This window comes from Phascolarctos cinereus, unplaced genomic scaffold (genome assembly GCF_003287225.1).
Source record: "Phascolarctos cinereus isolate Bilbo 61053 unplaced genomic scaffold, phaCin_HiC Scaffold_3;HRSCAF=262, whole genome shotgun sequence".
Lineage (NCBI taxonomy): Eukaryota > Metazoa > Chordata > Mammalia > Diprotodontia > Phascolarctidae > Phascolarctos > Phascolarctos cinereus.
This window is the reverse complement of record NW_027555736.1, coordinates 50,048,736-50,070,198: the sequence shown is the minus strand read 5'-3', so window position 1 is coordinate 50,070,198 and position 21,463 is coordinate 50,048,736. Positions and strand designations below refer to the sequence as shown.

At 43.5% G+C, this 21,463-nt stretch overlaps 1 protein-coding gene across 1 annotated transcript in view; it reads right to left on the bottom strand.

The window, feature by feature from the left end:
* CDH23 (cadherin related 23) overlaps positions 1–5,214 on the bottom strand; it is a 606,235-nt gene extending 601,021 nt beyond the window's left edge. Inside the window, exon 1 of the mRNA XM_020994435.2 lies at positions 4,699–5,214. The gene's annotated coding sequence lies outside the window, so the exon portion shown is untranslated. The remainder of the gene's footprint in view (positions 1–4,698) is intronic.
* Positions 5,215–21,463: the final 16,249 nt, after the last annotated feature.

Sequence of the window (21,463 nt, the reverse complement as noted above, 5' to 3'; positions counted from 1 at the left end):
TAGAAGCAACTTTAGAGATCATCAAGTCCAACGCAATCATTTTTACAGAAAAAGAAACTGAGGCTGAAAGAGGGGAACTGACCTGTCCAACTCCTGGAGAAATGCTCATTGTGAGTCAGCGAAGCCAACAGAATCATATGATGGTCAAAGGCAGTAGCTGAAGCTAAAGCTGTATCTATATTCCATAAGTGAGACAGGTGGACCCCAAGGTGTTTCCTCACAATTACATGATTTTGCCTCTAATTTTACTTTTCTAGGGGGGAACCCTGTTTGGAAGAGTATTTCTAACACAGTCCTATCCATTTATTCCAATTAGACCCCAACTCCTGGAGGGCAAGAAACAATTTATTTTTTAAATAATGTATCTTCAGTCGCATTACCATTGCTTCTGGAAAGAGCATGATGATGCACCATGCTATGGCTCCATAAGAGTTCCTGTGATTCTGAGTTGCAGATAGTCTATTCCTAAGCCACCACTCCCTGCTCCCTCATACTCACCTATGTCATCCCCATCCTTCTCAGATCTCTATTCCTTACATTGTACCCCCTGGAACTCATTCTGTGGCAAGTTAAACTAGTAGTATCCTCTCCCTCAGAAATTATTTTTGCTTTTGTCTTTAATTTTAAGCGTTTGGATTGTGTCTCTGCCACCCCATTCCCAAGAGAATGGAAGCTCATTGAAACCAGGCACGGTTTAAATTTTGTCTTTTTATCCACACTACCTAGCCCTGTAAGTGGAACATAGTGAGCACTTAATAAATGCTTATGGAATTGCATTGCTTGGCACAGTGAGTGCATCTCACATAGGAGGCTATTAATAAATGTTGAATGGTCTGTCGGCAGAAACTATATCATTTGCAAATGATCCTGCCCACCTATCATATGGCAGATAGGAACTGACCAGGTGCAGAGAGGTGCTTGATTCAGGCTTAAAATATATCAGCATTAAATTTTTAAGCACTTTCAGTCTGAAAATGAAGGCAGTCAAGGTGTGGGGTTTTTACTCTTCATTTAATTAACAGTATGGTTAAAATATTGAAATTAATTGTAAAGCCTTTGAGTTTAAAATTCAGTGAAACAGGTTTTTAGCTCATTGCTTTTCAAATCAACAAAGGATTTTTTTTTAAAAAAAATCTTTGTTTTTAAGCCCTTGAACAATTCTCTGTACTTGGCCAGCTCTCATTTGCCCTTTTGCAAAAAGGCTGCTTTCTACATGTAGATCTGAACACAGCCTCCTTCCTTATTTCTTCCTGCTCTTCCCATTCTCTTCTTAAAGGGGCCCTACAGAATTTTCTTGGCAATGTTTGGACCATCCCACTTTTCAGAAAAATCCCAACAATTTCAGTGCCTTCTGGCCTCCTAAGATTAAGCCATATCACCTTCACCATCAGGAAATTCTTTTTTCAACCTAACCTAAATTCCTCCCCTCTTTCCTATTATTACATGATCCAGTCTTCTCATTCCATTCCTCAATAGACTCAAGAGGATGAGAGGGTCACTGTCCTCCCTGAAGCTTATGGACAACAACGTTATCATGCTCCTTAGCTCCCCCACATCTGTGGGATAGGAAGCAGTGAGGAACAGAAAGATAGAAGGTCTGCATCATACTTGAAGCTCTCTGTGGACCCCAGTTCTTTGTCAGCACCCTCAGCCAGGCCATTACTCATTCCCTGGGGGGAAATTCCAGCATTTAAAGGAAGTGATGGAACATGCCACTCGGGTGGCATGATGGACTCCGAGATGCCAACATCTCCTTTTGCAAAAGAGCTGTGGCCCTCATGAGACATTATTAATGGACCATTCCACCAGGAAAGGAGGAAACTGGGGAAAGACTGATGAGAGCAAAGGGTACATTTGAAATTTCTTCCCCTTATGGAAAGCGACAGGAGACATTCACAGAGCTTGCCTCCTTCTGGTGGCACAAAGAACATTCCATTTTCAGGCTGGAGGCCCAATCCCACCCCACCCCCCACCTTCTTTCACTAATCCCGCTTTGCAGTTCAGGTGGCATCATTTTACTTCTGCTCCATGGGGACCCACAAGAACTAATGGGCATCTGCTTATAGCTCTGTAGCAGCACAGAGAGACCAGCTTTGAATTATCTAGCCACAGGCACAGTAAAAAGACACAATGTGGGATGGGGATGGGAATAATAGCTGGGCTTCGCTTTTACCAACCCCAATTGCAGAGAACGGCAGGGAAGCTAAAGTCAGCCTTGGCAAAAGTATAAGGCAAAGTTTATATTTGCCCCCTCCTCTTTTATGCAGTCCATTCCCTTAAAATCATATCCACTGGAGGGATAATTCATTCACGCTAAGGCTTAGGGACTTAATTGATTACTCTATCCAGAAGAATCAACATTTTAAAAATGTTATTTAAATTTTTTTTAAAGAATCAACATTTTTGAAAGAATCTATTTAAATGGGTAAGCCAAAGGAATAAGTTTCTAATGGTGGAATCTCAAGCACTCCAGTATCCAGGTAGGGCAGATGAAGCCTTGGAGACAATGAAGCCTTCCAAGGGTACCTCATATCATACCAAATAGGCATAGAGCACTGAACATGGTCAGGTTGGGAAAATCAAAATGGATCCCTAGGCTCTTGGTAGAAGGAGAATAACTCAGAGATCCATGATCAGACTAGAAGGGTCTGTTCTAACACATATACTTTGTCCTTCCCTTCCCCTTCCTACCCCTCTGTTCTTTCCTGATGGCTAACTAAGTTGTGGATTTCACCCTTTTCTCAACTGAAGCAGTAGTACATCTCCAGCCCAGGGAAGTCGCCTGCCATCTCCTACCACAACCCTTAAACGGCTATAGTGACTACCAAGTTCTTTCTTACATCCTTGTCCCAGATGCCCTGCAAGAAAAGGGGGCCACCCTGGAAGAAAAGGGGACTGCTCTGCCAGTTTCAACCTTGCCCATCGTCCCTTCTACCTTAAAGCTTACTCCAGGCCAGTACTTGGAAATGAACCCCAAATCACCTTATCATTGCCTCCCCACTAAAACAGTGCGCAAACATCACTACCCAGCCCTTCATTTTCCCTGGATTTCTTCTCAGCCCCTAAAAAATCACCCAAGAATAAACCCAGCAGCATCAATATTGGCACGCTGTTTCAAAATCAAAGGTAAGGTGTGTAATGGGGTAGGGTGGATGTAGGACGGAGAATAAATCTAGTGATTGGTATGGGGAGAGAAAAATACATTACCACAGAGGAAGGGGTCTTTCTCAAGTTGTGGAGGTGGGATTGGGAGTCCACCCTGCCCTCCTCACCCCACTCCAAGCAAGTCAATTCCTTCTCCTGATGGAGGGGTAAGAACATCAATAGCGTTGTTCCTTGTGGAAAGGTTAAAAGTGGGGGAGGGCGGAGTCTGCAGGTGACTGGTGTGACCAGGGAGGCTAGCAGCAGTCAACAAGGGCACCAAGCTTGCTTTCTATTTGCCAACCGGCAGGTCCAGGTATCCACTGGTAAAAAATTTTAAAATACAAACTTACGATCCAGATGGGCACCGCCTGCTGCTGCCACTGCCTCCAGGAGGTGGCCAAAGAGGCACTGTGTCACTAATCTCCCCTGACTCCCTGAGGACAACTTAGGATAGCCCACAGCAGCCCCGGAGCTAGCCGCCCTCAGCCACACAGGCACTGCTCTGAGGATGCCCGTTCGACATAGTGGACTCCCAGGCACCCCCCGGCCGGTGGCACCTACCCCCAGGACCCTAGCTCCTCCTGAGGGAGGGGGTGGGGACTGAGCACAGCTTTGCCTTTGGCAGCCGAGGCTCCTGCGACCCCCGCCCCCCAGATCTGCCCAGGTGCCAGGAACCGTCGCCCCGCCCCACTCTGCCACTCCACCGTACCCGAGCCCTAGTTCAAGCTCTCGAGTTGGGAAAGAGAGAGAGGAGAACCCGAGAGAAAAAGGAGAGGGAACGAAGCAGGAGGACAGGCAAAAGGGCAGGAGGGCGGCAGGGCTGGGCGGCCCGCAGCTGCTCACTTGCCACCCTGGTCACACACAGACGGACCTTAATCTGTTAGCCTTGTTCGTTCCCCCCCGAGGAGGCTGGCCAAGCGCTGCCACTTCGCTCACTATCTCGGGGCTAAGAACTGGGAGGCCGGGGATGGTGGGGCAGGAAGTTTCTCCCCTTCCCAATCCAAAGGATAAGGAAGAAGAGTTCCTAGGGTAGCAGTAGCCGGGCAGCCAAGTTGCCAGAGTCAGCTCGCTAGACAACCTGCTCAACCGCCCGCGGGGCAGGCCTCCCCCAGGGAGCGCTAGTGCCGCCGGGCCGAGCTCGGGGGAAGAAAGGTGCAAGAGCCTGTCCAGGCCCGGGCAGGGGAGCGGCGCGAAGCCCGCTTCTGGGCTGCTGGGGGTAAGAGGAAAAAGAGATGGAGCGGGGAGGATAGCGGGGAGAAGAGGGGGAAAGGCACGAAGCCGGCCGAGTGCTGCGGGCGGACGCACAGGCGGTGGGAAGCGGCACGAGCCCAGGCAGCAGGCAGCCAGCAGGGAGGCGAGAGGCGCACGCGGCCCCAGGGAAGGGCCGGGAGCGCCGGGAACAAGTGGTTGCTTCCCGGGCTCGGGGCAGGGACGGCGGCTACAACTTTAAAGGCTTTTCAGTAGAGAGATGACAGCGAGAGAGCGCGGGAGCTGGGAGACTGGGAGAGGGCGTGGGGCAGGGAGCAAACCAAGTTGCCTTCACTCTGTACCTACCTTCAGTCTGCCTGGCGGGAGCGCCGCGCCTCAGGGGTCTCCGCTGTTTTTCTCCTTCGCCACCGCCGTCACCCCGATGGCCCCTGGCTGGGGAACCTCGCTCGGCCCGCTCCACTGCTTCCCGAGGGGAGGAATGAGTATCCACGGGGTGCACCCGGGGAAGAAGACTTCCTGTTCGCCCCCCGACCGGAGTTCCTTGTTCGCAACTTCAGGACCGCGGCGCACGCGAGCAGAGCGGGACACAGGCGTCCGCGGGCTCCGATAGAGGGTCCTGGAGCCCGGGGCCGCCGCAGGACATCTCCCCGGACAAGCAGCCCTCCGCCCACCCGGCCGGCCCAGCTGAGCCCTCGATCCGTTCCGCTACCCCAGCCCGGGTGGAGTCAATCTGGCACGGCCCCACTCCCGGCTCAGAGCCCCTCTGCCGTCGGACAAGTCCTTCGGTAAATCATCGCTGGCCTGCGAACCCCGATCCTCGCCTAGCCGCGGCAGGCACAAGTCCACGAACAACTTTCCCTCTCTTCCTCCGCCCCTCTCTACCCCCAGACCCCGCCTCCTTGACGCTAACCTCACCTTCCCTCCACACACACACCCCCCACCTCCGTCTCCACCTCCTCTTCTTCCTCCTCCTCCAACAGAGCGGGTACCCTAGAGGAGCGGCTGCAGCTCGCGCTCCCGCGGGGCACAGCGCCTAAGCCGAGACCCCCAGTCCGGTCCCCAGGTGGGGCAGCTTGTCCAGTGAGTGGGTCCACTGCTTCCCCACCCCCCTCCCTGGCTGCAGAGGGGAGCGCGTCTGAGAAGCCCAAGGCGAGGCGGTGGCTCTGGTCGCTCAGGGCATGAATATTTCAGTGCGAGTTAAACTGCCCTCGGCTGATGTCACGGTACTTGCTGCTTTGCTAACTCTACGCGTCGAGCCCCCCAAAGAAGGAAGAAAAGACTGGCCCAGGTATTATAAGCTGGAGCCTGCAGAAGACTCCCACCTCAGCCAAGAGGCCAGGGGCCAAAGGGGATGGAATGGGAAAGCCTAGCCGTCCCTCCCCACCCCCATCCCCTCCAGTGTCGCCTCCAGGCTGAATCTACAAGGAAGCACTAAGGAAAACAGGGACGTGTGGCCTGTCTAGGTGTGCTAGCTCTATCTGTTGGCTTTAAGCGCCCCCTCTCTGCTCTGGCAGTTGGTGAGACACTGAGAGAAAGACAGGCAGGCAGCGCGGGCAGGCACACCCGGCTGAGCTCTCTAACCCCTCTGGCTCCCTGGAAATAAAGCGAGTTCGCTGTTAGCCCTCACCCTTCTCCGTTCTACACACTCCACCGCCCCCTTGCTGAAACGCTCTTTCCATAATTTTATCACCATGTCTTCAGAAAACAACAATAAACACCTCAAACCATAATAGTAAGGCAAAGAATCACAGAATCTTAGCGTTGGAAGCGACCTTGGAGGCACAAGATTGCACGCAGTTGTACACCTTTAACGAACGTTCAGTCACAGTATCTTAGTGACTGAGTATTTATTAAGCGCTTAGTATATTCCAGGCACTGAGTGCTTAGTGCTGGGGATACAAAGGAAGGCAAAAGACGGCGTCTGCACTCTCGGATTCAGTCTAATGGGGAGGGGGCAGATCAGATTTGATCTTTACCTTAAGTCATCTAGTCTAACCTATCCCTCGAGTACCTGCGATAGATGGAAACGCTGGGCCCGAACCAGCAACGTGAAATTTACCCAGGAGAGAGGTGAAGCCGTTCATCTTGATTCACAGGTACAAGGACGGAGGAGACGCGTTGACAAAAATTCCTGTAGCATCCTGGATAAGTGGCCACTCAGCCAGCATTGAGTACTTTCAAGTTTCCAATTGGCTTTGCACATAATATTTTATTTGCACCTTATAACCCTGTGAGGTAGAGAGAGTATTAATAGTTCCATTTTAAAGATAGGGAAGCAGACACTCAGATTTCTACTTGCCCCACAGCTGATAAAGTCTTAAGTCAGAATTCCAATCCAAACAATCTTGATTTCTAGTACTAAACTCAGTCCCAATGCCAGTTTACCTCTTTTTTTTTCACAGTTTACTACCTAATTTTAAAATGCATTTACTGTTGCCTTTTGCTTTTACAACAGTCATTTCTGGAAGAAAATTTTTAAGAAACCCCAATAATATTTTTCTCCCCCCCAATCCATATACCAAAGAACCTCCCACGTATCAAAGAAAAAACAACATAAAAGCTCAATACAGGAACCTCGCTTGACCATGCATATTGCATTCTGCCGTGGTAGTCCCCCACCCCTCTGATGTTTCATTATCTCTTCTCTGAAATAATCATTGATTCCTTTCGGTGATCTTTTCATTTACATTGTTGGAGTGATTACATATATTGTTCTTTTGCTTATGTTTATTTAAATCTTCATCAGTTCACAAAATTGCCCCATGTTTCTCTTAATTCTTCATACTTACTGCATAATAATAATATGCTATTACATTCATAGAACCACAGATTCCCCCCCCATCCTCCTGTTGATGGGCACCCATTTTGTTTTCTGTTTTTGTTTGGTTTTTTGCTGCCACAAAAAGGATCCCACTACTTATTGAGTCAGTGTATTCCAATGATTAGACATCTCTAATTGTTAGACCGTCTTGCCTCATGTGGAACAGAAAGCTGTCTTTTTGTGTGTGTCTTCTACCCACTGGCCCCAGATCTGTCCATTGCAGCCCCACAGAATAATAGTGGCGCTCTGCAGGGTAGCCCTTCAAGTACAGAAAGACAGGTCTTCTGTCCCTCTAAATTTCCTGTTATCCAAGCCACATATCCTGGGTCCATATTGTTTACCTTCATCTGGCTCCTCTTTGGGAACCGTCATGGTATAGAATGGAGGAAGTCATAGACTAAGTAATCAGAAGAAAATTCAGATCATCACCACCACCACCACCACCCTGTTTCTGGCTCTGTGACTATGTGCCTTTGGTCAAGCCCCTCAGTCAGTCAACAAACATTTATTAAGCAGTTACTATGTGTTAGGCACTGCGTGTTGGGGTATTTTAAAAAAATTAGCTCATTCTAAAACAAGAGACAGTGTGGAAATAACTATGTACATGCAAGTTCTGTGTGGTGTAGATGGAATGTGATCTGAAAGGGGAGGCACTAGCTGCTGAAGAGGCCCTGAAAGGCCTCCTGCGGTAGATGGGATTTGATCTGACTCTCAAAGGAAGACTAGGAAGGTGACAGGTGGAAGTGAGAGGACAGCAGATTGTCACACCATTTCCCAAGGCTATGGTAATATTGATTCGATTATTGTACCCTGAACAAGAGGTGAAAAGCAGGGGGCAGAATTAAGGGCTGAGGAGAGGATGTTCACAGTGGTCAGACCCCTGGCATTCTGTACATTGGAAGACGGCAGGGTGAAATACCAAACTCCCCCAATGCCTTTTCTATAGAGGGCAGAAACTGGTCTTTTTGGATCATTCCACTCTGTATCTGCTGCTCTGTCTGGTTTCAATTCCACAGAACAAAATATCTCCTCATCTGTCCTACCCCACGACCACTCTCTTGCCTCCTTTTGTGTGTCGTCTCCCCCTTCCACTAGATTGTAAGATCCTTGAGGGCAGAGACTGTCATTTGAAAAAAATTAATTGTATCCCCAGCACTTAACACAATGCCTGGCATATAGCACGCACTTGGATTGAATTTGATGGGATGATGCATGGTCTGGGCACTGTTGGATTTTAAGGGTTGCAGTGAAAATTGACTCGCTCCTTGTCCAATCCAGAACAGTTTGGCCCCAGATTAGTTGCCAAAGCTGAGTGGATTAATTGGGGAGTGAGGGGCAGAGTCATTAAAAGTACTACTCAGGAAAGTCACTGTTCCTAGAGAGTAGAGTGAAGAACACAGTCCACTTATGTCTCCTCATCCTCTCTGATTCTTATTCATGATGTCCTATGACTTCATCACAAAGAATCTACACAATGTATCAGGATCCTTAATGTATCATGGATATCAGTGTCATGCTGCTGAGCCTTGCTTTAGATGTATGTATGACTAACCCACTTCCTTGATTTTTTAAAATATTTATACCTTTTGTTTTTACATCCACATTTCCCAATATAGCCCTGCTCCCTCTAAGAGAGTCGTTCTTTATAACAAATAATAAGAAAGAGAGAAAAAACAGTTCAGCAAAATGAACCAACACCTCAACCAAAGTCCAGAATTGTATGTATCCATAGTCCTCCGCCTCTGCAAAGAATGATAGGAGGTATTTTTTAAAGGTGTTATTGTTATGTTTTGTTTTTACATTACAAGTATTTTCAGATTACTCTCACTTCATGAGAGATCTCTTGTAATAAAGTAAAATAGTTAAGTAAAACTAATAATACAATGACTTCATCTGAAAGTTCATGAAACATTTCATGTATGTTAATTTTTATTAAATATTTTAAGTGAACAAAATCTATTTTTTCTCTACTTTCCACTCCCATCACATTAAAAAAAAAAAAAAACAAATTTCTTGTGATAGACCTGCATAGTCAAACAAAGCCAATTTCCTTAATGACTATGCAAAAATATATGTCTCATTCTAAATCTATCACCTCTTTATAATGGATAGTATATTTCATCACATGGCTTCTGAAATCATGAATAGTCATTGTGTTGATCGGTGTTCTTAGAGTTTAAACTTGGAGAGGGGATAGTGAAGAAAAGGTTAAAAGGAGAAAAAGGAAAGGGTAGTAACTTGAAATAAACAAGGAAGAGGAGTAGAGAAAAGAAAAAATGATAAGAGAAAAGAATGTAGGGAAATTTTAAAATTAGCTATCATAACTATGAATGTGAATGGGATAAATTTACCCATATAACCAAAGAAATTAACAGAATGGATTAGAAAGCAAAAGCTACCAATATGTTGAAACACACTTGAAACATAAAGGAACACTCATACAGAGATAAATTAAAAAGTTGGACAGAAATCCACGATGCCATAGCTGAATTTTAAAAACAGAGTAGCCAATATGATTTCAGATGAGGCAACAGCAAAGGTAGACTTAATTAAAAGAGATAAAGAGGGAAACTGCATTTTTCTGAAAAGTAATGTTGATAATTAATTTATTCCAATAATATATATGTATGAAACTAATGGCATAGCCTATAAATACTTACAGGGAAAATTAAATTACAGGGAAAATCAATAATAAAACTATAGTAATAAGGCACTTTGATTTACCCCATCAGCCCAAGGCAAATCTAACCAAAAAAAAAAAATAAACAGTAAAGAAGTTGATGACAAATAAATTTTTTAAAATTAGATATGACAGACCTAGAACTCTGGTGATTATTAAATGGAAATAGAAAAAAGCATACATATTTCTCATCTGTGCATGGCACTTTTATAAAAATTAATCATGTGCTAGGACATAAAAATCTCACAAATAAATACAGAAAATCAAAATAACATATATATGTATATATATATACATATACATATACATATATATGTATATATATACATATATATACATATATATATGTCCTTTGCTAGTCAAACACATACACACACACACACATCTTTTACTAATCACAATGCAATAAAATTATACTGAAATATGGCTATTAAAATCAACTGAAGGTTAAAGAATCATTAGGCCAAAAAAACAAATCATAGAAATTGTTTAACATTTCATTTAAAAATAATGACAATAATGATGAAATATTCTAAAATTTTTGGGATGCAAACAAAACAATTCTTAGGTGAATTTTTTAAAATTCTAAACATATTAGCACAAAAGAGAAAGAACAGGCCAATGAATTGGGGATACAAGTGAAAAATAGTAGAAAACCAAATAAATTAGAGGGCCTTAATTAAATGACAAAATACTCCTGAAAATTAAAGAATTTAAAATATTGAAAATGGAAAAAAACTATTGAATTGATAAATAAAACTAGAAGCTTTTTTTTAAAAAAAGATAAAATAAATGATCAGTTAATCTGATTTAAAAGAAGAAAAAGGAAAGCCAAATTATTAGTAAAAAAAAAAGGAAAAAAGGAGAATTTGCAACAAAGGAAGAAGAAATGAAGGATATTTTAAGAAACTATTTTACCAAACTTTAGACCAACAAAACCCATAACTTAAATGAAATAAATATTTACAAAAATGTAAAATACCCAACTTAACAAGAAATAGGGAATTTAAACAAACCAATTTCCAGGAAAGAAATTGAACAAACCATAAATGAGCTTCCAAAGAGGTACTTTTTATATGTCATCTTTGAGGCTAAAGTTCATCAATAACTTCATAGAATTCAATTTTGTTGGTTTTGTAATTGTTCTTTCCATTTACAGAGGTGTAGTCATTATGTGAGTGCAAGCTTGAGAGCAGGTATTGTTTCATTTTTTGTCTTTATCTCCTTAACATCAAGTATAGTATCTAGCAGATAGTAGGTGGTTAATAAATGCTTGTTTGGGCAATCAGTCAACAAGTATTTATTAAGTCTTCACAAAGTTCAGGCATTGTGCTAAGCACTAGGGATAAAAAGCAAGTTAAAAAAAAACGCAATCCCTATGCTCATGGAGAATCTATTCCAATGAGAGAGATAGCCCAAAAATGTAATAACTAGATAATGCAAGAAGGAGGGAGGGAGGGAGGGAGGGAGGGAGAGGAGACATAGACAGAATATTTATTAACAGATACTACTGTGCTAAGCACTGGGGATACAGATACAAGCAAGACAGACCTTGCTCTCAAAGAGCTTACATTCTTATCAGGGAAGAAAACACATAAAAGAGAGCCAGAAAAAGGAAAAAGAGTGCTGCTGTACCACAAGGCAGATGACCAGGAGGTGAAGTTTGGAGAGTGAGTTGAATCAAGAGCATAGCTAGTATTCTCAATAATACAATAATCCAAGACTCAAAGGACTAATGATGAAGCATACTATCCACCTCCAGAGAGGTGTTTGAATATAGATTGAAGAATCTTATTTTTCACTTTCTTTCATTCTCTTTCTTTCATTTGAATCTTCTTATACAAAATGACTAATATGGAAATATTTTACATGATTGTACATGTATAGCCTATATCAGATTACCTACCATTTTAGGGAGGGGGAGGGTCAAAAGGGATGGAGGGATAGAATTTAGAACTCAAAACTTCAAAAAAACCCAAATTTAAGAAAATTGTTTTATCATGTAATTGGGGGGAAATTAATATTATATACACAATATTATATAAAATATTATATATAAAATAAAAATAGGATATCAGAAAGAGAGAGACAGAGACAGAGACAGACAATGAACATATCTGAGGCATCTCATAAAATAGTGGTCCAAGCTACGAAATCAGGAAAGCAAGCATAAAAAGAGAGGTTTCCCCAGGGTAGAAAGCTGGCTATCAAGGAGGTAATTAAGCCAGGAACCATTGATCCATGGTATTTTGGACCAAAACACAGGACTTTACATTCATCTGTCCTAAATATCACATTGCTGATCTGGGCCCATCATTTCAATCTATTGAGATAGTTAGAATCTTGATTCAGTCATCTCTAACATTAGCTAGCCCTCATGGTCTTGAATCAAAAATGGAAAACATTGCTTTTAAAACTGCATCTAAATTATTGATTAAAAAAAATTTTGAGAGTCAAATGTTTCCAGCTCCTTTTGAAACTAGAGGACTTCTGAGTGTTGGGTGAACAGGGTAACTAGGTAACTGGAACCTACTCTTCTCTCTGGATCTGGCTAAAAATATTTTTACTCTTTCAGTGCTGGAGATATAAAGTATAAGCTATTCACTGAACTCATGAAGCTGTCAGTCTAGTTAATGAGACAATAAACACACACATGAAAATATCACTAACAACAAGGCAAGGCAGTATATGATAAATGTGAAAGAAAAAATGATAATGAGAATAAGTACTACGCAAGGTCAGAGTGGGGAGATCAGTGTAGGCTGGGATAGCCAAGGGAGGATTCCTTAAGGAAACACAACTTGAGTTGGACCTTTAAGGATGAGTAGGATTCAAATTAAGGGAAGGCATTTCTGAAAGGCAAAGGTGTGGTGACAGCTTAGCACAATGCCTGGCACATAGTAGGCGCTTAATAAATGTTTATTGCACTATATTATTGGATAGGCATGAGCCTAGTGGTGAGGATAACCTAGACCAGTTTGACTAAAAGGGAGGGTTTGTGGAGAGCAACATTAGGAGCCCAGATTAAATGGGCAGGCTAGGTTGAGACCAGACAGTGGAGAGTCTCCAGTGCTAGGATAAAGTAAATGGATTTTATGTTTAGGGCAAAGGTGAGCTATTGCTGGTTTTGGAACAGAGGGGTAACTTCCCCAAAAGCCTGTGATAGACTCTGTAAGCTGCATAGGACCTCAGAAGTCATCTAGCCCAACCATATCTGAAGCCTAAGCTCCCTCTATGATATTCTTGACAAGCCATTCAGCCTCTGGTGATAGAAATGCACTACATCTCTAGGAAGGCCTTTATACCTTTGGACAGCTCCAATGATTAGAAAGTTTTTGTCACATTGAGCTGATTTCTTCATAACTTCCTCTCTGTTACTATTCCTAGAGTCTGGAGACAATCTGAATAAATCTAATCCCTCTTTCACATGCCAGCACTTCAAACACTACAAGAGAGTTATCATGCCTGCTCCCCTCACATCCTCCCCCAACTCTTCTCTTCTCCAGGCTAAGTATCTCCAGGGCTTTCAACCCATCCTTATATGGCACAGTTTCAAGAACCATCTGTATATTGGTCACCCTCCCCTGGATGACCCTTTGTTGACATGCCTCCTAAAATACGCCATCCAGACCTGAATATCTTGGATCCACCCAATATTCCCCTCTCAATCTACAGAAACTTAATCCTGTGCCATAAGGAAGTCAGGTTAGTCTGATGAGTGCTTAGTGTCATAGTGGATAAAGAATTGGCCTTAGAGCCAAAGAAGAACTGAGTTCAAGTCTCACCTCTGATATATATTGGCTGTATGACCCTGGACAAGTCACCTAACTTCTTAACAACTCTCTAAGACTATAAGTGGTAGATAAAAGTTACTGACAGGCGTTAGTAGAGAGAGTTCCCTATTCCCATGAAATCACAGGAGCAGTTCCTGTTCCTAGGTTCAGGTTCATTCTTTTAGGACCCTGACATACACCCAGAGGGTCAAAAAGGCAAAGACCAAGTCTTAAATGTTGCGTATCACTATCACTCGCAGCAGCTAACTGAGGGCTCAGTACACAGGTAGCTCTCCTAAGTACCTATTGAATAAAGCATCATGTCTGGGTGAACTTGTTCGCAAATATCAAACCTGTCAAAATCCTCTGATAACAAATTTGCCCCTGACGATATTGAAAGCACAGCACTGGAGTAAGGGGTCCTGGAGTCAAAATCCTGCTAATTAATCCTGCTCTGCTGCCTTGAAAAAGATTCTTGCTCTCTCTAAGCCTCTGTTTTTTCATCTGTAAAATGAGCAGGTTGCACTAAATGAAGTCTACCATTCCTTCCAGATCTAATTTTCTATGAATCTTTTCCAAGCCCCACCCCCACTCTGGTGAGGTGTCTGTCATGTTCCCCTTAACTGGAGGGAGGATAATGAAGGCAGCATGCTTTTTGGGGGGGGGTTTAAAATGTATCTTTCTTTGGGGTATCCTTATTATCAGTTGCTCTTGTCCTTGTGTAGCAAAGAGGCAACATTTTCCCTTTATTTCTTTCTCTTTGCTAATCTAGTTAGAGAAGGGCTCTTTTTCCCTCCAAATTCTTTTTGTTTCCTGAGCTCACTCCCTCCCGGGGTTGTGCCTGCCTCTATAAAACAGGCATGTATGTTCTGGAGTTTGGTTTGTGGGCCCCGCAGAGCTTGGCACATCTGTGTCTGTTCAACTCTAGCTTTAAAAAAATGAAAAACATGCATATAGGGTTGCATGAGGGCTGCCAAGTCAGCACAAGAGAAGACACCCAAATAAATTCCTCTTCCGTCACAAGCTTTCTCTGCTCCAGAATACAACCTGGCCCAGAAAATATTGCCACCCTCTCTCCCCCAAAAGACCCATTGCTTGTTTGTACCCATTCCTGCCCTGTTTCCTGCTCCCTCTCCCATCATTTATTTATAAAGTATTCATAGTAAAATGAATGGCAAAAAGTTAGAAGCTAATTAAAATTGGCACAGGCTGGCATGCCGGAGCATGAATTATACATGGATATGAGATGGTGGCACAGCCTGGCACACAGAGCCATGGGCACTGGGGAGTACTGGGCTCCCCAGATCAGATCTACTCCAACTTCCCTGACCTTTGTGCCATGCCCTTCACCCATGGGTTGACTCTAGAGGGGAACTAGAGCTTCTTCAATCACTATCCCCAAGTGGCCGCTTTCCCTTTGGAGAACAGCATCCAGTGATATGAAGGCATCAGTATAAGTAATCAAAAACTCTGTTCTCATCTGACAGAAGCGACCCTTCTTAGCTAGCCTGCTCCCTGAAGCCTCTACTTATCTGGATCCAGGGCTTTGCTTGGGAGTGGTCAGAGATGCAAATTAATAATCACTGATAGGTTGGCCCTGGCCATGGTCCTGGATGAGGGTGCCTAGAAAAAGGCTCTCTGCTCATTTTCCCTTCCCTTTGCATCAGAGGACAGTCCTGGATGTTGTGAAAAGAGTGCTAAGCTAAGAGGTAGAGCTCCTGGATTCAGGTACGAGCTTTGCTACCTACTAGCTGAACGACACTGGGCTAACCTCTGAACCTCTCTGAAATGTATTTTCCTCATCTATAAAAATGGAGATAATAATGATGCTTGCCTTGCCTACCTTATGGTGTTATTATGAGGATGTTATGAGTCAGATGAGATGCATAGAAATTGTGATGTGATCGTAAAGGCAGCCTGCACAGTCCTGGCTGTGCAGACAAGGTGACCTGAATTCAAATTCTCCTTTAGATACCTTCTGCCTGTGTGACCCCGGGCAAGTCATATAACCTTTATGACCCTCAGTTTCCTCACCTATAAAATAAGGATGATAATGGCATCTACCCCATGGGTTGGTCATGAGATTCAAATCTGATAATCTTTAACAATACTAAATGCTATTTAGTAATAAAGTACTTTGCCAACTTTAAAGTACTAAATAAATGATGGCTGTTATTGTAAAGGGCTATATAAATGTGACCAATTATTGTTATCATTATTATTCTTATTAAAGAGGCAGAGGGCGCTGTTCCCTTCCTGCTCCCTCAGTCTCTCATTTTGTGAAAGCTCAGTCATGAACAGGTGCTCCTCTGAAGCAGGTTCTTGAGGCTTCAGACATTTTTGGTAAGGGAGGGAAGGACAATCACCAACACTCTGTGAGTGAGAAACTGACTTGTGTAGGTGGAGGGAAGTCATGGGGAGATGAAGCCAAGGTGACTTTCTCTGTGGTGGAATGGGTGTCCATCAATATAGTTGCATGCCAGGGGCTCTGAGCAAGTCTCTTGTCCAAAAACCATCTCCCCTACAAGCTGTCACTTGATGCATGGATTCTACCAATGGAGTTCCTTTCCCTAAGGGTTTTGTCCTCAGTCTGGCACTTAGCAAGTGCTTAATTAAATGCTTCTTGAGTGGAACCGAATGGTATCGAATTACAAACACTCTTTCCCATGTAGGGGAGGGATGAGCTGTATCAGTCATTTGCACTTTAGTATGTAATAGTTTATTAAATCCTTTCCTGAGAATGATAACAAGAGTCTAAGGATCTGAAAAAGATGTGGGGGAATCAGAGTGGCATGGTGGAGGGTAAGTCACTTCTCTCTGGGCCTCAGTTTCTTTTTCTATAAAAAATATCCAAGGTCCCTTCTGGTTCTAAGTGCTATGAACTATAGTCACACATCTCTGAGGACATGGGTGAGCCTCCGTAGGGCATTTCAAGAAGAGTTCAGAGTCATGTCTCACTCAAGGATTCTTTGAATGGACTATGGAGGTATGTTAGAAATTTGGTGAGTTGATCGGTCAAGGAAGTACTTGGGGGTGTTTCTGGCCAGACGTATTTGGGCCTGCTGGATTCCCTAGGGAAACAAATGTTGCTCTAGCATGAAGTGGTATGCAGTGGTTTCTGGGTGTGGCTGAAAGGGAAGGGGTGAGGCGAGATTTAAGAATCCCAGATTGGTTGAGGACAGGTATAGAGTGATGGCTGGGAGAGATTTGGGAGTCAGGAGAAAAGATTTGAGAATTGTTGTTGTAGCCTTGCTCAGAATCCTGAGCTCAGCAGAACAGAGGCTTGTTGGAGGGGAGGGGTCAAGTTTACAGAGGACAAAGCTCAGAAGGTGTAAGGGAAGGCTATTTATGCATAGTGAAGAAGAACACTGCTTGTATGTGTTTTTTAGAAGTTTCTGTTGAAACACAGCGGGTTTGCAGTTTTCTAGATATTTTCTCTGTGTGCTAAGTGATGTAGGTGGATGGATGAGTGGATAACTAGCAACTAGGCGGTACGATGAATAGAGTGCTGGAGTTAAGGAGATGAGTTCAAATCCAGACTCAGACACTTACTAGCTTTATGACCCTGGGCAAATTACTTAACCTCTGTCTGCCACAGTTTCCTCATTATTAAAATGAGGATCAAAATAGCACCTACCTCCTAGGGTGGTTATGAATATAAACTGAAATATTTGTAAAGTGCTCTGTAGACCTTACAACATCATACATGTGCTAACTTTTAGATGCTAAGAGATGGTGGGAACAGTGAGAAGGTTTCAGGATAGGTTCCTGTTGAACAAGTCATTGGATAGGGAAGGTTCCTCGGCTGAGTTGAAAGGAATGGGAACAGCTATGGGTACATATTCCCCACTCGAGTCCCACCTCAGCACTGAAGTCTCTGAGACCACCTACAGGTTAAGTACAAATCTATCCTCTCCATTTCTTGCTCCAGGTCTCTTCCGTTTCCAAAGGGTTTGCAGCTGTCAGGGCCAAATGTTGAATCTGGGGCCCAGTCTATTTTCTATTCCCAGTGCCCTATTATTACTCTTACAAGATGCCTAAGGCTCTTTTCTGCTTTGTTTCATATCCCCACACACATAGAAGTCCATGTCCTATAGCTAATCCCCTTGAGGCCAGGCTTCCTTTATTTCCAGGGGTAATGATCATCTACTTGAAAAAATAAACATGTGTTCCATGTGCTAATAAAAGAAGACCTGCCCACCCATCTTCCTCTACTTTATTTCTACTCTACATTTATTTCTTATTTATATCTACCGTACATTTTCATAGGGGATTTCTGTGCCCTTACTATATAGATGTCTCCTCACATAGCTCCTTTGAGGAGCTGAGTACTAGAAAGATCCAAGATCCAGAGGAAAGGAGTTTGCTTAAATGAGGCCATATGACTCATACTTGTATTTGAGTTTCTGTTCCCTGCCTCTCATAACTACCATTTGTAAGAAGGGTATAGCCATTCCAAATGTAATCCAATAGAATGTTAATTCCCTAAGGGCAAAGACTTTGCATTTATTGCCTTTATGTATCCAGCACCTAGTATAATACCTGACATGACACATAGTAGGTGCCTAATAAATGCTTGTTGATTGATTAGTTCAATTCATGCCCTATTCTTACTTTGTGGAGATAGGATAAACATGGGAATCCGTGGTACAATGGGGAGCCAAACTAACATTTCTTGCCTGCCTACCTGGTGATCTGGTCACTCTACCCACCCAGCAACCCTGTTTCTCAGTCTAAGGCTCTGGCTACCTGGTTAGCTTGCCTTAAAATGACCTTGAGAAGAAAAGGGAAAAGCTACTCAGAGTGCTTCTATTCCCTCCCCCAGGCTCAGGGTCACCTATCGGACCCCACCTTTGGAGATAAAAGGATGCCTCAAAGTCTGCCTCCTGCAACCAGAACTAGGAAATCCTCCTTCTCTGCCAAGAGCTCTGCCTGACCCTGGGGCAGGATTCCTATCAGCAGGGCACTGAAGCAAAGAGGGCACTGTGCCAGGGACCGAGTTGGCAGGTGAGAGAAGGCATCAGCAGTCTTCTCTCTAGCTCCAGGCCCTGTAATAACCATACATCTCAGGCAAGCAATGGCAGATGAGTGGGCCTCCCTCACCAGGCGCTTCCGGTCATAGAGCATCTGTGCTGGCTCTGCAGCTCTCAGAGGGGGGAGCTGGCACACAAGGCAGGGCAGAAGCATCAGAGCTGAAGCCCTTATTAGCACATACCAGAACTAAAGTGGGGACCAGGTCAGGGACACCAAGGCACCAGTTCAAAGGTCTGCTCCAACAGAGAAACCCAATGAAGCCAAGAGCCATCCTCAGGGCCATATCAGCATTCTCTTTCTTCAGACCCCAAGGGAGGATGGAATACCTCCCATAAATGGTATGGAGGGCACAGGGTCACCAAGGCAAACATGCCTGGCTAAAAAGCATCACACTTTTAGCTAGAGACCATCCAGGATTGAGAAGTAATGACCTATGGGAAATATAAACACTAGACAATGAAAGATGCTAATTTGCCAAGGAGCATGGCAGACAGCTCCAGCCACTAGAACACTCAATGACAGTCTCTACATCAGTGGAAGGGAAAAAAAAAACACCTTTAATTTTCCCCTTTCTGTGCTTCCTTTCCAAAGTATCCATTGGCACTTTTTAGTTCATGCAGGAATTTCAAGAACCTCTCTAGAAATGTTTGAATTACTGTGGACAGCGATTCTTGAATAATAGCAATCACCAAGTGTTAAAGGCCCCGTCCTAGGTGCTGAGAGAACACAAATTTACAGCCTTGTTAGGAAGGTAACCAGGGCATAGATAAAATGAACTAATGAGTGTAAAACACTTTGCAAACCTTAAAGTGCTATATAAATTATTATCATTATTTCTATTATTATTATTATATTACCAGGCCTCCAGTCTGTTGATAACTTCATTCCTTAAACCTTCTACTGAGCTCCTGCTGAGCTCAAGCCATGTTTATAGAGCAATACAGTGTGCTGGTAAATGTTTTACAACCAGGCTCTCCAGTATGCATACACACTTTTAAGTATAATCTGCATCATTAATTCTTTCTTAAGTCTGAACAATAAAAACAATAAATTAAGCCTTGATTCACAATGATTGTGGGTTTCTGGAGTGTAAAAACCCATACTGAAAATTTAACAATGGGCTCTTAAGCTGGTCTAAGGTGGCTCCAGAATGCCCCCGAAAGTAACACATATGTGCAAAGATAATTAAAAACACCAGGCAGCTAAGTGGGAAATGGGAACTTGGAAATCATGTAGTCCAAATGCCTGATTTTATAGAGAAGGGAAGTCAAGCATCAGGCAAAGGAAATCACTTCTTCACAGACAATAAATAGCAAAGAAATAGAGCTGGGAATTGAACCCAGGTCCTAAGATTCCAACCCAGCCATCTAGAAAGCATCTACAGCATCATCTTATGCTCATGCTAGGACTTGGGAAAGTACGGTCCTGGTCTGTCACTAACTAGTTGTGTGACTTTGGGCAGCCCCATTCAACCTCTCTTGGATTCAGTTTAAAATAAGGATTCAGTTCAATTCAATGGACATTTCATAAATACCCATAGTGTAGGAGGCAGGGTTCTACCCAACTGGTAGGGGCACTGTGGACATGAAATCTATGCCTGTACAATTTCTTTTATTCAGTCCTGTGAAGCCCCATTTTGGAGGTGAGGAAGATGAAGTTATATAAAGCGCAATACTGATGTGAGATATTACCATTCCATTAAAGAAAATGGGCTTCAGCTGGGTTTGGAAATGAAAACAAGATGTACCGGCAGAGGGATGAGGATAGGGAGTGGCTTGCCAAGGCAACAAAGCATGGACTAAATTAGGAGGAGACCCAGGTGTCCTGGGTGCCGCTTACTTCATCATGCATGCACTCTCCCAAGATGTCCAGTGGCAGCAAAGCCAGGGTGGGAAGGGACCATAGAATCAGAGATTTCAGGCTAGCAGGGTTCTTTGAGGCTGATAAGCCTAACACTAACCTATGGCCCCTGAAGCTGTGGGTAGTCCTCTCTCTCCCCTAACAGATTTCCTGGGGCCCCATGCTCCTGCACTCCTGGCAACACTGATCCTATAGGGGTTTGATTTTTGTTTTATTTTTGCAAGAAAAGGCTTTTTTCCTATATCTTAAAATAATTTAGAAATGGAGGCTGTGTGACCTTAGGCAAGTCATTGCTCTTCTCTCAACATTCATTTCCTCAGCTAGATAATGAAAGGTTTGCACAAGATCAGAGGTTTTGTGCCAAGTGTCACAGTGGGTAGATTGCTGACTTGGAGTCAGGGTAGACCTGAGTTCAAATCCTACTTCAGACACTTACTAGCCCGATGACCCTGGACAAGTCATTTGATCTCTGTCTGCCTCAGTTTCCTCATCTGAAAATTGAGGCAAAAAATAGTACCTTCCTCCTAGGGTTGCTGTGAGGATAAAATTAGATAATACTTCTAAAGTGCTTTGCAAACATTAAGGCACTAAATAAATTACTATCATCATCGTTATTATTAGTATTATTATTTTGTGTCATGGACCCTTTTGGAAGTCTGGTGAAATCTATTGATCCATCCTCTAAATAATGTTTCAAAATAATTGAAGGAAATGTTCAGTTTCAGTTAGAGGTTAGTGAAAATAAAGTTGTAATTTTTCCCGTCTAAGTTCACAGGCATCCTGAAATCCGTCCACAGATTCCTTGGAGGTCCATGGACCCAAGGTTCAGAAATCTTGCCCGTCTTGCTCTCTAGAAGCCCTACTAGTCTATCACTCACTGTATGTCCAGCCCTGTGTTTCATCCCCAGGGCTTCAGACTTTCCAGAATTAAAACTTAGAAAA